General features: G+C 35.8%; 2 long non-coding RNA genes across 2 annotated transcripts; both read right to left on the bottom strand.

The window, feature by feature from the left end:
- Positions 1–2,396: 2,396 nt before the first annotated feature.
- On the bottom strand, positions 2,397–3,401 carry LOC145316653 (uncharacterized). Its single transcript, XR_013878627.1, has 2 exons — positions 3,298–3,401; positions 2,397–3,080 (listed from the first exon to the last, which is right to left on the bottom strand). It is a non-coding gene; the product is annotated as an uncharacterized LOC145316653 (long non-coding RNA).
- A 278-nt stretch (positions 3,402–3,679) lies between these two features.
- Positions 3,680–5,362, bottom strand: LOC145316652 (uncharacterized). The gene is made up of 4 exons (XR_013878626.1): positions 5,225–5,362; positions 4,628–4,697; positions 4,175–4,232; positions 3,680–3,767 (listed from the first exon to the last, which is right to left on the bottom strand). It is a non-coding gene; the product is annotated as an uncharacterized LOC145316652 (long non-coding RNA).
- Positions 5,363–13,846: the final 8,484 nt, after the last annotated feature.

Here is a 13,846-nt window from a genome sequence, read left to right as displayed (position 1 = left end):
AAGGGAAGTGAGTAGAGAAAAGAGGAAGCTAAGGTAATAAAAAAAGTTATTATCAAATAAGTAAAAATTTTGAACAAAACAGGTTAGTTAGAAAAACTATAATACAATCTCTAAATTCATACATATAACTTAAATATGACAATAAAAACACATCGAAGAAATATATATTGGTTTCCTACAAAACAGGTTAATTTAGAAAAATATAACAACAAAGCAATACAAATTTGTGTGCACCAAATTTTTCAGATTTGCTGAAAAATGAAATAGAAATATACGACTTTTTTTAAAAACATTGTGTGAAAATGACGACTTTGGGATCCCTGGCACATTGATAAACTAACCAACTGAAAAACTGGTTTGGTTTGGTGCAAATAATGGTCTGGGTTTAAGGAAAAATACCGATTTGGATGCCAATAAATGACACACATTTTACAATAAAAACACCCAACCCAAAGTCAAAAAATCACAAAAAAATTGGTTTAAAGGCTATATGACATTGAAGGTACTGTGATGTGTGAATTATATATTTTTTAGCAGTTTAGCCAATCAGAAGGCTGGATCCGCTTAACAACCAATCACAGATGAGCATTTGTAGATTTGTTTATTGGTTTTCTTTTATTTTGCCAGAGTTGAGTTTTTAAATAGCTTAAAATGAGAATACACAGCCTCCCCCAAAAAGAGTATGGGGGCCCCCATACTCTTTTTCACTCCCCACTCCCCCACCTCTCTTTTAAAGGCACACAATAGGGAAATGGATGAGGGAGGTGTGAGCAAGGAGCAAGGGATATGATGTGGGAGAAAAGGGGTAAGTAATAGTAAAAGAAAGCTAGAAGGATTATAAAAAATATTAGAAATCTTATTTTCATTTTTAGTTGGCAACCATTACTAGTATTAATGGCACCTTCCCCTTTTCTCGCTGTGTATATCGCTTGCTCCTTGCGTTCATCTCCCTTTCTCAATCAACATATAATGTGTCCCAGCACGCTTGCCTGCCTGCGGCAAGAAACTGGCCCAACACGCCTGCCTGCTTGGCAAGAATATTTTGAAGATTTTGTACCGGAGGAAATATGATTATGATAAGATGCGATTGGCTAAAATACTCTCCATACAAAGGATATACTATTACTAGATAAACAATCCAAATAAACTAATACAGTTTGTAGACATCATAATTTCCCTAAACAACTTTTATCTGAAGCTAAATTCAAATATTCAAAGAAAGTTGTATTAATCAATTATTGTAAAAATACCTGTCAAATTGTTTACTCTCAATTAAATTTTTTTGTGGTATGATTGTGTCTATGTATTATTCCTATTGGTCATATTAAGTGATTGGGGATTTAGACATCCTATCTTTAAAATCTCGGCGGTTTTTATCGTAAGATATCTATAACTGTCCAGAGAGCAGAAAATAGTTAATTTTCTTTGATTAAATTTTTTGTTTAAAAAAACACAGAAATAATCAAAATTTTAAAAAATTAACATCATTTTTGAAATCTACATAAAAAAATTCTTAAAAATATTGTACAAACATATTACAGGGATAAGGGATACGGGATTTGCTGAAGATTTTCTAGGTCCGTATTAAAGCAAGGATTATGTTAACAGTCAGCTTAACCGTTAGGAAAAATCAAGAACTATGTGAAAAAGTTTAATTTTAGCTATAATGGGAGAAAAAGCAATTTAATGCACATTTTATATAATAGGGAAAATTTCTTCCTTTCCAATTACCTTATAAAAATCGTTGGAAAAAACCGTTTTTTAAGCAAACAAAAGCGCGTTTTGCTCTATCTGTGAGATATTATGAATGAGATAATGTTAAGATTTGATATTAACCCAGTAACATGTTTTTGAAAAATGTCACAACTTTTTCCGATGTTAACGTTTGTGACATGTCACAATGTCACACACCTAAACTTGTGACCAGTCACACACTTTATATAGTGAGTTTGTCATCAAAAATGTGACATGTCACAAGATTTTTGAGTGACATATCACAAAGTATTGTGTGACTTGTCACAAAGAAAGTGTGTGACATGTCACATAGAATGTATGAATGTCTCAGAATATGTGACTTGTCACAAAGAATGTTTGTGACTTGTCACATTGAATGTATGAATGTCTCAGAATATGTGACTTGTCACAAAGTATTGTGTGACTTGTCACTAAGAATGTTTGTGACTTGTCACATAGAATGTATGAATGTCTCAGAATATGTGACTTGTCACAAAGAATGTTTGTGACTTGTCACATTGAATGTATGAATGTCTCCAAATATGTGACTTGTCACAAAGTATTGTGTGACTTGTCACCAAGTATGTGTGTGACTTGTCACAATTTTTTATTAACATGAAATATAAGTGACATGTCACAATGGTACTACAGAAATAAAAAGGTAATAAAAAAATAGATTTATTTATAAATATTAACTTCTTAATAAGCACACCATTTGACAAAACTTAATAATCACAGCATTTGATAATAGTTATTTCTCGCATCATATTATAAACAGCTTTCCGCGCATATAGAATATACAATTATAAGATTAAAACCAGTTTTTTTAGCCCCGAGGTACCAAAGGCACGGGCTAAAAACTGTTTTAATCTCATGATTGTACATTTTTATATTCGTAGAAAGCTGTATATAATTCGATGCTAGACATAGTTTTTTGGTATGGATGAGAACCGGTTCCTATCCACCGGATTCGAATGAATACGAGAAAACATATTTAAAGTTTGATACTATAGAAAGAAGTTTTCCCGTCTAATGCTTGCCGACCAAACAAACTATTTTGATACTTATTTTAAGTGAATTTATGTTAAGTTAATTAAGGATTAAAGACTCCCCCCCCCCCCTCAATACTTTTGTTGTTTTAATTTGTGGTTGGTTTGTCGCCAAGCATTATAGTGAAAACCACTGCAATTTATTTATGTTAAAAGTTCAACTCTTGCAAAACAAAAAGTTCTAATGCTAAAAATTACTCTCCCAAAAAAAGGAATGCAGGATATATGTTAATTAAAAATGGAGGTCAGTTACAATAAGGCTTCGAAATCAACGGCATACTTTCTTCTACAGTATCCCTGAAAAAGAAAACTTTATTATTAAGATTACTCTTAACATTCAAGTATTATTATGACCATAACACGAATTTATGTTTATTCTTATGATTATTAAACATGATATTAGTCAATTTTAAAGCAAAATTACTCTATAATTTGAATGCCAGTATGTCGTAAACCTTGTACATATTTTTTAAAAACATCTTAGCTGCTATTAAAAATACAGATATAGAATTACCTGTTCTTTTGCATTGAAAAAAGTCCTTGGTGATTCAGTTTTCTTTGAAATTATGTGGAATATCGGATCTTATTCTTTTATACAGGTTTCAAATCCCTATTATTTTTTTTTATGAATTCATAAAATAAACATTCTTAGGTTATTTCCTTTGTTCGACATGCTAGGTATTAATTTAACATTACACATTGTCATGTATCTAACATAGCAAACATAGGAGACTTTTTTTAGTTAAGTTAGAATAAGTAAAGACTCAAACAAGGGGGGGGGGGGTGAAGACTTCAATAGGATGTGTCTTCTATCATAGGTTTTTTTTTATTTGCCTTTCTATATTTTAATTGCTTTTGAGACTTAAAAAACAATAATTTGATATGAATTCTTTCCTTAGCATACAAAGCAGCCTGTGCGCTGATAAATGACTGTTACCATCCAGCTTCAGATGCTGGAAGTTTGCCCCCAGCAGTTATGACATCCTTAATGAAAATATATTATTAACTTTACTATTCAAACGAAACTACTGTATAAAAAGGATCTGTCTGTTCGTCTCGTAGAAGTATTATGAAGAAGAAATCCACTTGTAGATTATCTAAATTATCTATTATCAATTTTATCTAATTGTATAAACATCAGTATTAAAAAGAAATTTATTTTCAAGAAAAGAGCAAACAGTTTCAGAAGGACGGAAGTACGGACGGACCTGCCCTAATACTAGAAAAGCTTTGTTTTTAAAAATTATTGATTATCAAGGATCCTAAATTAGATCTATATAGGCTATACTCAATTCTCAATTGTGTGACACACAGACAGACATCCTGGAACTTTTACACAAGGACATTTTTCTGGGGTGTAATAATTGTTCATGTGGGAATGTGAATCTTACCTTAAGGAGCGAACGGACAGGCAAGACAATGGTGAAACTAAGCACCAAATCTGTTTAACTAAAATCAACAGAGAAATAAGGTTTACATAATATCTGGCATCTTAAGTTACAAGTCAACAAAAACGATAAATGTATAGGTATACATCTCCTGATAAATAAAATTAAAGAACATTTCGACACTATTAGTGTATCTACATTTTATAGCCAACGAATATCAGAAACTAGAAAGCGTTCGTAAAACTTTGGTAGTTAGTGCAATGTACAGTCAAATGTCCCCTCCCTCCCTGATTACGACTATTTTCAGGAGACTAGGCATAACATGCTTTTTAAAGTTTCTAGGATGTTTTTTAAAATTATTTTTATAGGAACGTCTACCTATTAAATATTAGAGATACATTTAATACATGTATAATTTAGGTTTTAAATAGGTTGTCAAATCAATTAAGCATAAACCTTATTCCTTGAGCTAGCATTAAAGTCCACAGCAGTTAATTTCGATTTCACTTTTGCTCTCGTTGCCCACCTTAACATAAAACAAGAATTTGACTTTGGTATGTGCGTATCTTTAGGTTTTAAGTTACTCTATCGTACTGCGAATAAAACAACTGTTAGTTCAATAGCAAAAAAATTTTTCAGGGATTTTAGGGGATAAGACTTTGGAAAAAAAAATTTACGACATTTGTTAGTGGTTGAAAAGTCTACTATTAACAGGGATAAGACAATGTAGATAAATTGTTATACATCCCCAATAATCATGAACAAAATATAATTATTTGTTATAAACTTCAAAATACTCCCTACTAGTTTTAAACCAACCAATAAAATTCAATATTAGTACCAACCCAAAGTATTTGATCCAACGAACATGATTATAAAACTTTGGGTACAAATAGTATGTATCCCTCTCCTCGATGTGAGGTATTTGATTAAAGAATACATATGATAGAACAATGTTACTTTAATCTTTTTAATTCAAAATGTCATGATAAGCGATTTATTGACAAAATTTAAAAAAAAATAGCATGCCATAAAATACAAATTTTTTTTTACCTTGATAAATATTTAAATTCAAAGCTTCAACTCTGCAGAGGTCACTGCTGTCAACAAACTGAAATGCTTTAGTAAAACTGGCGTACAAGCCAAATTTAAATATTAGCTTCAAACTCTGATATAACTCCCTGCATTCTTGATTCTGAAATTTAGAAAAATATTTCTCGTATTCATTCGAATTCGGTGGATAGGAACCGGTTCTCATCCATACGAAAAAACTATGTCTAGCATCGTATTATATCCAGTTTTCTACGAATATAGAAATGTACAATCATATATAATTGTACATTCTATATCCGCGGAAAGCCGTTTATAATACGATACGAGAAATAACTATCAAACTTTAAAAGAAAAGCAGCGAGTTTTGCTTTACTTCATTGAAAAATAAATATATTATGAAAATTAACTATGTAAAAACGTAAATAAACTAAAAATTACCATAAACTTATAACTTATGTTTTTAGAATAACGTAATTTTACACAATTTAATTTTGCAATTTCAGTCACCAGTGTTGTTTCAGTTTGTAACAGTTGTGTTGTATGTATTTTTTAAATTTTTTAAGGTTGCCATCTTTTGTTTTGACTGAGCGCCAATAGGTTCAAATTTACTTATTTTTGTAATTTTCTTAACTAAATTGTAATTTAAAATTTTGTAATAAAATATTTTTGAATATAAGCTAGAAACCCTAGAATCTTATTTTTATTCAATCTTTATTCTTATATTATGGCCCCATTAAAAAATATTTGACAACACTACCAGGCGCATGCGCCAGAAAATAAATTTTTTCAAAGGAGGATGTGCTTAAGGACCATTTGGGCAGGGGGGGGGGGGTTTACTCGAGAACCCTTAGAGCTAGAGGGAGCTAATTTTGGATTTAAGCTTCTATGGGGCCAAAGTTACTTTTAAAATTATCGTCGACCCCCCACCCCCCCCCAAAAATTTTTTTTTGGGGGGGGGGGTAAAAATTTTTTTTATTGCATTTCTCGCCGAATTAGGCAATTTGGAATCATTTGAGACCATGTTATTTTTTTCAAAAATTTTTCGCCTTACAAGCAACCCTGCGGGGGGACTTAGTCATTTTTTTCAAATTCTCGGTTATGAAGGTATATCTTAAATACAGTATGCTACTCTCTTAGTTTTAAAGATAATTGGATGAAATCTTTTTGATTGTGTCACTTATTACCCCAAGTTTTGGTATCTTTAAAAAAAAAACGGCGGCGGGACCGCCGCTCCCGCCGTCCGCCGCCGTTTTCCGTTTTGAAAAAAATAACATGGTTTACTCGAGAACCCTTAGAGCTAGAGGGAGCTAATTTTGGATTTAAGCTTCTATAGGGCCAAAGTTACTTTTAAAATTATCGTCGACCCCCCACCCCCCCCCCATTTTTTTTTTTTTGGGGGGGGGCGGGTGGATTATACTATAGGATGTTTCTAAGAAACGACTTGAGATAAATGGAGCAAACCTTAGGATACAAGTTTTGTAGGCCTATATTTGATTTTAGAATTATCGGTGACCACCCACCCACCCCCAAACCCATAATTTGGGGGGGGGGGGGCAGGTGGATTATACTATAGGGTGTTTCTCATAAACGACTTGAGATAAATGCAGCAAACCTTAGGATACAAGTTTTGTAGGCCTATATTTGATTTTAGAATTATCGGTGACCACCCACCCACCCCCAAACCCCTAATTTGGGGGGGGGGGCGGGTGGATTATACTATAGGGTGTTTCTCATAAACGACTTGAGATAAATGCAGCAAACCTTAGGATACAAGTTTTGTAGGCCTATATTTGATTTTAGAATTATCGTTGACCACCCACCCACCCCCAAACCCCTAATTTGGGGGGGGGGGGGGGCGGGTGGATTATACTATAGGGTGTTTCTCATAAACGACTTGAGATAAATGGAGCAAACCTTAGGATACAAGTTTTGTAGACCTATATTTGATTTTAGAATTATCGTTGACCACTCACCCACCCCCAAACCCCTAATTTGGGGGGGGGGGGGCGGGTGGATTATACTATAGGGTGTTTCTCATAAACGACTTGAGATAAATGGAGCAAACCTTAGGATACAAGTTTTGTAGGCCTATATTTGATTTTAGAATTATCGTTGACCACCCACCCACCCCCAAACCCCTAATTTTTTTTGGGGGGGGGGCGGGTGGATTATACTATAGGGTGTTTCTCATAAACGACTTGAGATAAATGCAGCAAACCTTAGGATACAACTTTTGTAGGCCTATATTTGATTTCAGAATTATTGTTGAATTCCAAAAGTAAGTATGACAGTCTCAAAATTATATTTCTAATTGTCTTTTTTTTGTGGCGGCGGAAAACGGCGGCGGACGGCGGGAGCGGCGGTCCCGCCGCCGTTTTTTTTTATAGATACCAATAGTTGGGGTAATAAGTGACCCATCCCAAAAGATTTCATCCAATTATCTCTAAAACTAAGGGAGTAGCACCCAAAATAGAATTGCTGGTATGTTGTGTGACGAGTCACAACATTTCCCCCCCCCCCTTATCTAATACCTACCTAATATTTTAAGTGTTTTATTTTGGGTGCTACTCCCTTAGTTCATCCAATTATCTCTAAAACTAAGGGAGTAGCACCAAAAATAAAACACTTAGAATATTATGTATTAGATAAGGGGGGGGGGGAAATGTGGTGACTTGTCACACGACATACCAGCAATTTTATTTTGGGTGCTACTCCCTTAGTTTTAGAGATAATTGGATGAAATCTTTTAAGATGGGTCACTAATTACCCCAACTATTGGTATCTTTAAAAAAAAAATTTTGAAAAAAATAACATGGTCTCAAATGATTCCAAATTGCCTAATTCGGCGAGAAATGCAATAAAATTTTTTTTTTTGTGGCGGCGGAAAACGGCGGCGGACGGCGGGAGCAGCGGTCCCGCCGCCGTTTTTTTTTAAAGATACCAATAGTTGGGGTAATTAGTGACCCATCCCAAAAGATTTCATCCAATTATCTCTAAAACTAAGGGAGAAGCACCCAAAATAAAATTGCTGGTATGTCGTGTGATGAGTCACCACATTTCCCCCCCCCCCCTTATCTAATACCTAATATTCTAAATATTTTATTTTGGGTGCTACTCCCTTAGTTTTAGAGATAATTAAATGAAATCTTTTGGGCTGGATCAATAATTACCCCAACTATTGGTATTTTTAAAAAAAAACGGCGACGGGACCGCCGTTCCCGCCGTCCGCCGCCGTTTTCCGCCGCCACCAAAAATTTTTTTTATTGCATTTCTCGCTGAATTAGGCAATTTGGAATCATTTGAGACCATGTTATTTTTTTCAAAAATTTTTACCCTTGCAAGCAATACCAATAGTTGGGGTAATTATTGATCCAGCCCAAAACATTTTATCCAATTATCTCTAAAACTAAAGGAGTAGCACCCAAAATAAAACACTTAGAATATTAGGTATTAGATAAGGGGGAGGGGGAAATGTGTTGACTCGTCACACGACAAACCAGCAATTTTATTTTGGGTGCTACTCCCTTAGTTTTAGAGAAAATTGGATGAAATCTTTTGGGCTGGGTCACTAATTACCCCAACTATTGGTATCTTTAAAAAAAAAATTTGAAAAAAATAACATGGTCTCAAATGATTCCAAATTGCCTAATTCGGCGAGAAATGCAATAAAATTTTTTTTTTGTGGCGGCGGAAAACGGCGGCGGACGGCGGGAGCGGCGGTCCCGCCGCCGTTTTTTTTTAAAGATACCAATAGTTGGAGTAATTAGTGACCCATCCCAAAAGATTTCATCAAATTATCTCTAATACTAAGGGAGTAGCACCCAAAATAAAATTGCTGGTATGTCGTGTGATGAGTCACAACATTTCCCCCCCCCCCTTATCTAATACCTAATATTCTAAGTGTTTTATTTTGGGTGCTACTCCCTTAGTTTTAGAGATAATTGGATAAAATCTTTTGAACTGGATCACTAATTACCCCAACTATTGGTATCTTTTAAAAAAGACGGCGACGGGACCGCCGCTCCCGCCGCCCGCCGCCCTTTTCCGCCGCCACCAAAAAAAAAATTTTATTGCATTTCTCGCTGAATTAGGCAAATTGGAATCATTTGAGACCATGTTTTTTTTTCAAATTTTTTTTTTAAAGATACCAATAGTTGGGGAAATTAGTGACCCAGCCCAAAAGATTTCATCCAATTATTATCTCTAAAACTAAGGGAGTAGCACCCAAAATAAAACATTTAGAATATTAGGTATTAGATAAGGGGGGGGGGGGGAAATGTGGTGACTCTTCACATGACATACCAGCAATATTATTTTGGGTGCTACTCCCTTAGTTTTAGAGATAATTGGATGAAATCTTTTGGGATGGGTCACTAATTTCCCCAACTATTGGTATCTTTAAAAAAAAATTTTGAAAAAAATAACATGGTCTCAAATGATTCCAAATTGCCTAATTCGGCGAGAAATGCAATAAAAAAATTTTTTTTGGTGGCGGCGGAAAACGGCGGGAGCGGCGGTACCACCGCCGTTTTTTTTAAAGATACCAATAGTTGGGGTAATTAGTGACCCATCCCAAAAGATTTCATCCAATTATCTCTAAAACTAAGGGAGAAGCACCCAAAATAAAATTGCTGGTATGTCGTGTGAAGAGTCACCACATTTCCCCCCCCCCCCTTATCTAATACCTAATATTCTAAATGTTTTATTTTGGGTGCTACTCCCTTAGTTTTAGAGATAATTGAATGAAATCTTTTGGGCTGGGTCACTAATTACCCCAACTACTGGTATCTTTAAAAAAAAACGGCGACGGGACCGCCGTTCCCGCCGCCCGCCGCCGTTTTCCGCCGCCACCAAAAAAATTTTTTATTGCATTTCTCGCTGAATTAGGCAATTTGGAATCATTTGAGACCATGTTATTTTTTTCAAAAATTTTTACCCTTGCAAGCAATACCAATAGTTGGGGTAATTATTGATCCAGCCCAAAAGATTTTATCCAATTATCTCTAAAACTAAAGGAGTAGCACCCAAAATAAAACACTTAGAATATTAGGTATTAGAAAAGGGGGGGGGGGGGAAATGTGGTGACTCTTCACACGACATACCAGCAATTTTATTTTGGGTGCTACTCATTTAGTTTTAGAGATAATTGGATGAAATCTTTTGGGATGGGTCACTAATTACCCCAACTATTGGTATCTTTAAAAAAAAATTTGAAAAAAATAACATGGTCTCAAATGATTCCAAATTGCCTAATTCGGCGAGAAATGCAATAAAAGTTTTTTTTGTGGCGGCGGAAAACGGCGGCGGACGGCGGGAGCAGCGGTCCCGCCGCCGTTTTTTTTTAAAGATACCAATAGTTGGGGTAATTAGTGACCCATCCCAAAAGATTTCATCCAATTATCTCTAAAACTAAGGGAGAAGCACCCAAAATAAAATTGCTGGTATGTCGTGTGAAGAGTCACCACATTTCCCCCCCCCCCCTTATCTAATACCTAATATTCTAAATGTTTTATTTTGGGTGCTACTCCCTTAGTTTTAGAGATAATTGAATGAAATCTTTTGGGCTGGGTCACTAATTACCCCAACTACTGGTATCTTTAAAAAAAAACGGCGACGGGACCGCCGTTCCCGCCGCCCGCCGCCGTTTTCCGCCGCCACCAAAAAAATTTTTTATTGCATTTCTCGCTGAATTAGGCAATTTGGAATCATTTGAGACCATGTTATTTTTTTCAAAAATTTTTACCCTTGCAAGCAATACCAATAGTTGGGGTAATTATTGATCCAGCCCAAAAGATTTTATCCAATTATCTCTAAAACTAAAGGAGTAGCACCCAAAATAAAACACTTAGAATATTAGGTATTAGAAAAGGGGGGGGGGGGAAATGTGGTGACTCTTCACACGACATACCAGCAATTTTATTTTGGGTGCTACTCATTTAGTTTTAGAGATAATTGGATGAAATCTTTTGGGATGGGTCACTAATTACCCCAACTATTGGTATCTTTAAAAAAAAATTTGAAAAAAATAACATGGTCTCAAATGATTCCAAATTGCCTAATTCGGCGAGAAATGCAATAAAAGTTTTTTTTGTGGCGGCGGAAAACGGCGGCGGACGGCGGGAGCAGCGGTCCCGCCGCCGTTTTTTTTTTAAAGATACCAATAGTTGGGGTAATTAGTGATCCATCCCAAAAGATTTCATCCAATTATCTCTAAAACTAAGGGAGAAGCACCCAAATAAAATTGCTGGTATGTCGTGTGATGAGTCACCACATTTCCCCCCCCCTTATCTAATACCTAATATTCTAAATATTTTATTTTGGGTGCTACTCCCTTAGTTTTAGAGATAATTAAATGAAATCTTTTGGGCTGGATCAATAATTACCCCAACTATTGGTATTTTTAAAAACAAACGGCGACGGGACCGCCGTTCCCGCGGTCCACCGCCGTTTTCCGCCGCCACCAAAAAAATTTTTTATTGCATTTCTCGCTGAATTAGGCAATTTGGAATCATTTGAGACCATGTTATTTTTTTCAAAAATTTTTACCCTTGCAAGCAATACCAATAGTTGGGGTAATTATTGATCCAGCCCAAAACATTTTATCCAATTATCTCTAAAACTAAAGGAGTAGCACCCAAAATAAAACACTTAGAATATTAGGTATTAGATAAGGGGGGGGGGGGGAAATGTGTTGACTCGTCACACGACAAACCAGCAATTTTATTTTGGGTGCTACTCCCTTAGTTTTAGAGAAAATTGGATGAAATCTTTTGGGCTGGGTCACTAATTACCCCAACTATTGGTATCTTTAAAAAAAAAATTGAAAAAAAATAACATGGTCTCAAATGATTCCAAATTGCCTAATTCGGCGAGAAATGCAATAAAATTTTTTTTTTGTGGCGGCGGAAAACGGCGGCGGACGGCGGGAGCGGCGGTCCCGCCGCCGTTTTTTTTAAAGATACCAATAGTTGGAGTAATTAGTGACCCATCCCAAAAGATTTCATCAAATTATCTCTAATACTAAGGGAGTAGCACCCAAAATAAAATTGCTGGTATGTTGTGTGATGAGTCACAACATTTCCCCCCCCCTTATCTAATACCTAATATTCTAAATATTTTATTTTGGGTGCTACTCCCTTAGTTTTAGAGATAATTGGATAAAATCTTTTGGGCTGGATCACTAATTACCCCAACTATTGGTATCTTTTAAAAAAGACGGCGGCGGGACCGCCGCTCCCGCCGCCCGCCGCCCTTTTCCGCCGCCACCAAAAAAAAATTTTATTGCATTTCTCGCTGAATTAGGCAAATTGGAATCATTTGAGACCATGTTTTTTTTTTCAAATTTTTTTTTTAAAGATACCAATAGTTGGGGAAATTAGTGACCCAGCCCAAAAGATTTCATCCAATTATTATCTCTAAAACTAAGGGAGTAGCACCCAAAATAAAACATTTAGAATATTAGGTATTAGATAAGGGGGGGGGGGGGAAATGTGGTGACTCTTCACATGACATACCAGCAATTTTATTTTGGGTGCTACTCCCTTAGTTTTAGAGATAATTGGATGAAATCTTTTGGGATGGGTCACTAATTTCCCCAACTATTGGTATCTTTAAAAAAAAATTTTGAAAAAAATAACATGGTCTCAAATGATTCCAAATTGCCTAATTCGGCGAGAAATGCAATAAAAAATTTTTTTTTGGTGGCGGCGGAAAACGGCAGAGGACGGCGGGAGCGGCGGTACCACCGCCGTTTTTTTTAAAGATACCAATAGTTGGGTTAATTAGTGACCCATCCCAAAAGATTTCATCCAATTATCTCTAAAACTAAGGGAGAAGCACCCAAAATAAAATTGCTGGTATGTCGTGTGAAGAGTCAACACATTTCCCCCCCCCCCCCCCCCCTTATCTAATACCTAATATTCTAAATGTTTTAATTTGGGTGCTACTCCCTTAGTTTTAGAGATAATTGAATGAAATCTTTTGGGCTGGGTCACTAATTACCCCAACTACTGGTATCTTTAAAAAAAAACGGCGACGGGACCGCCGTTCCCGCCGCCCGCCGCCGTTTTCCGCCGCCAGAAAAAAATTTTTTTATTGCATTTCTCGCTGAATTAGGCAATTTGGAATCATTTGAGACCATGTTATTTTTTTCAAAAATTTTTACCCTTGCAAGCAATACCAATAGTTGGGGTAATTATTGATCCAGCCCAAAAGATTTTATCCAATTATCTCTAAACTAAAGGAGTAGCACCCAAATAAAACACTTAGAATATTAGGTATTAGATAAGGGGGGGGGGGGGGGAAATGTGGTGACTCTTCACACGACATACCAGCAATTTTATTTTGGGTGCTACTCATTTAGTTTTAGAGATAATTGGATGAAATCTTTTGGGATGGGTCACTAATTACCCCAACTATTGGTATCTTAAAAAAAAATTTGAAAAAAATAACATGGCTCAAATGATTCCAAATTGCCTAATTCGGCGAGAAATGCAATAAAAGTTTTTTTTGTGGCGGCGGAAACGGCGGCGGACGGCGGGAGCAGCGGTCCCGCCGCCGTTTTTTTTTAAAGATACCAATAGTTGGGGTAATTAGTGACCCATCCCAAAAGATTTCATCCAA

Source organism: Acartia tonsa, chromosome 4, assembly GCF_053477335.1.
Source record: "Acartia tonsa isolate MP-2025a chromosome 4, ASM5347733v1, whole genome shotgun sequence".
NCBI lineage: Eukaryota > Metazoa > Arthropoda > Copepoda > Calanoida > Acartiidae > Acartia > Acartia tonsa.
Note: the sequence above shows the minus strand (reverse complement) of the source record. Positions and strands in the feature narration are given on the sequence as shown.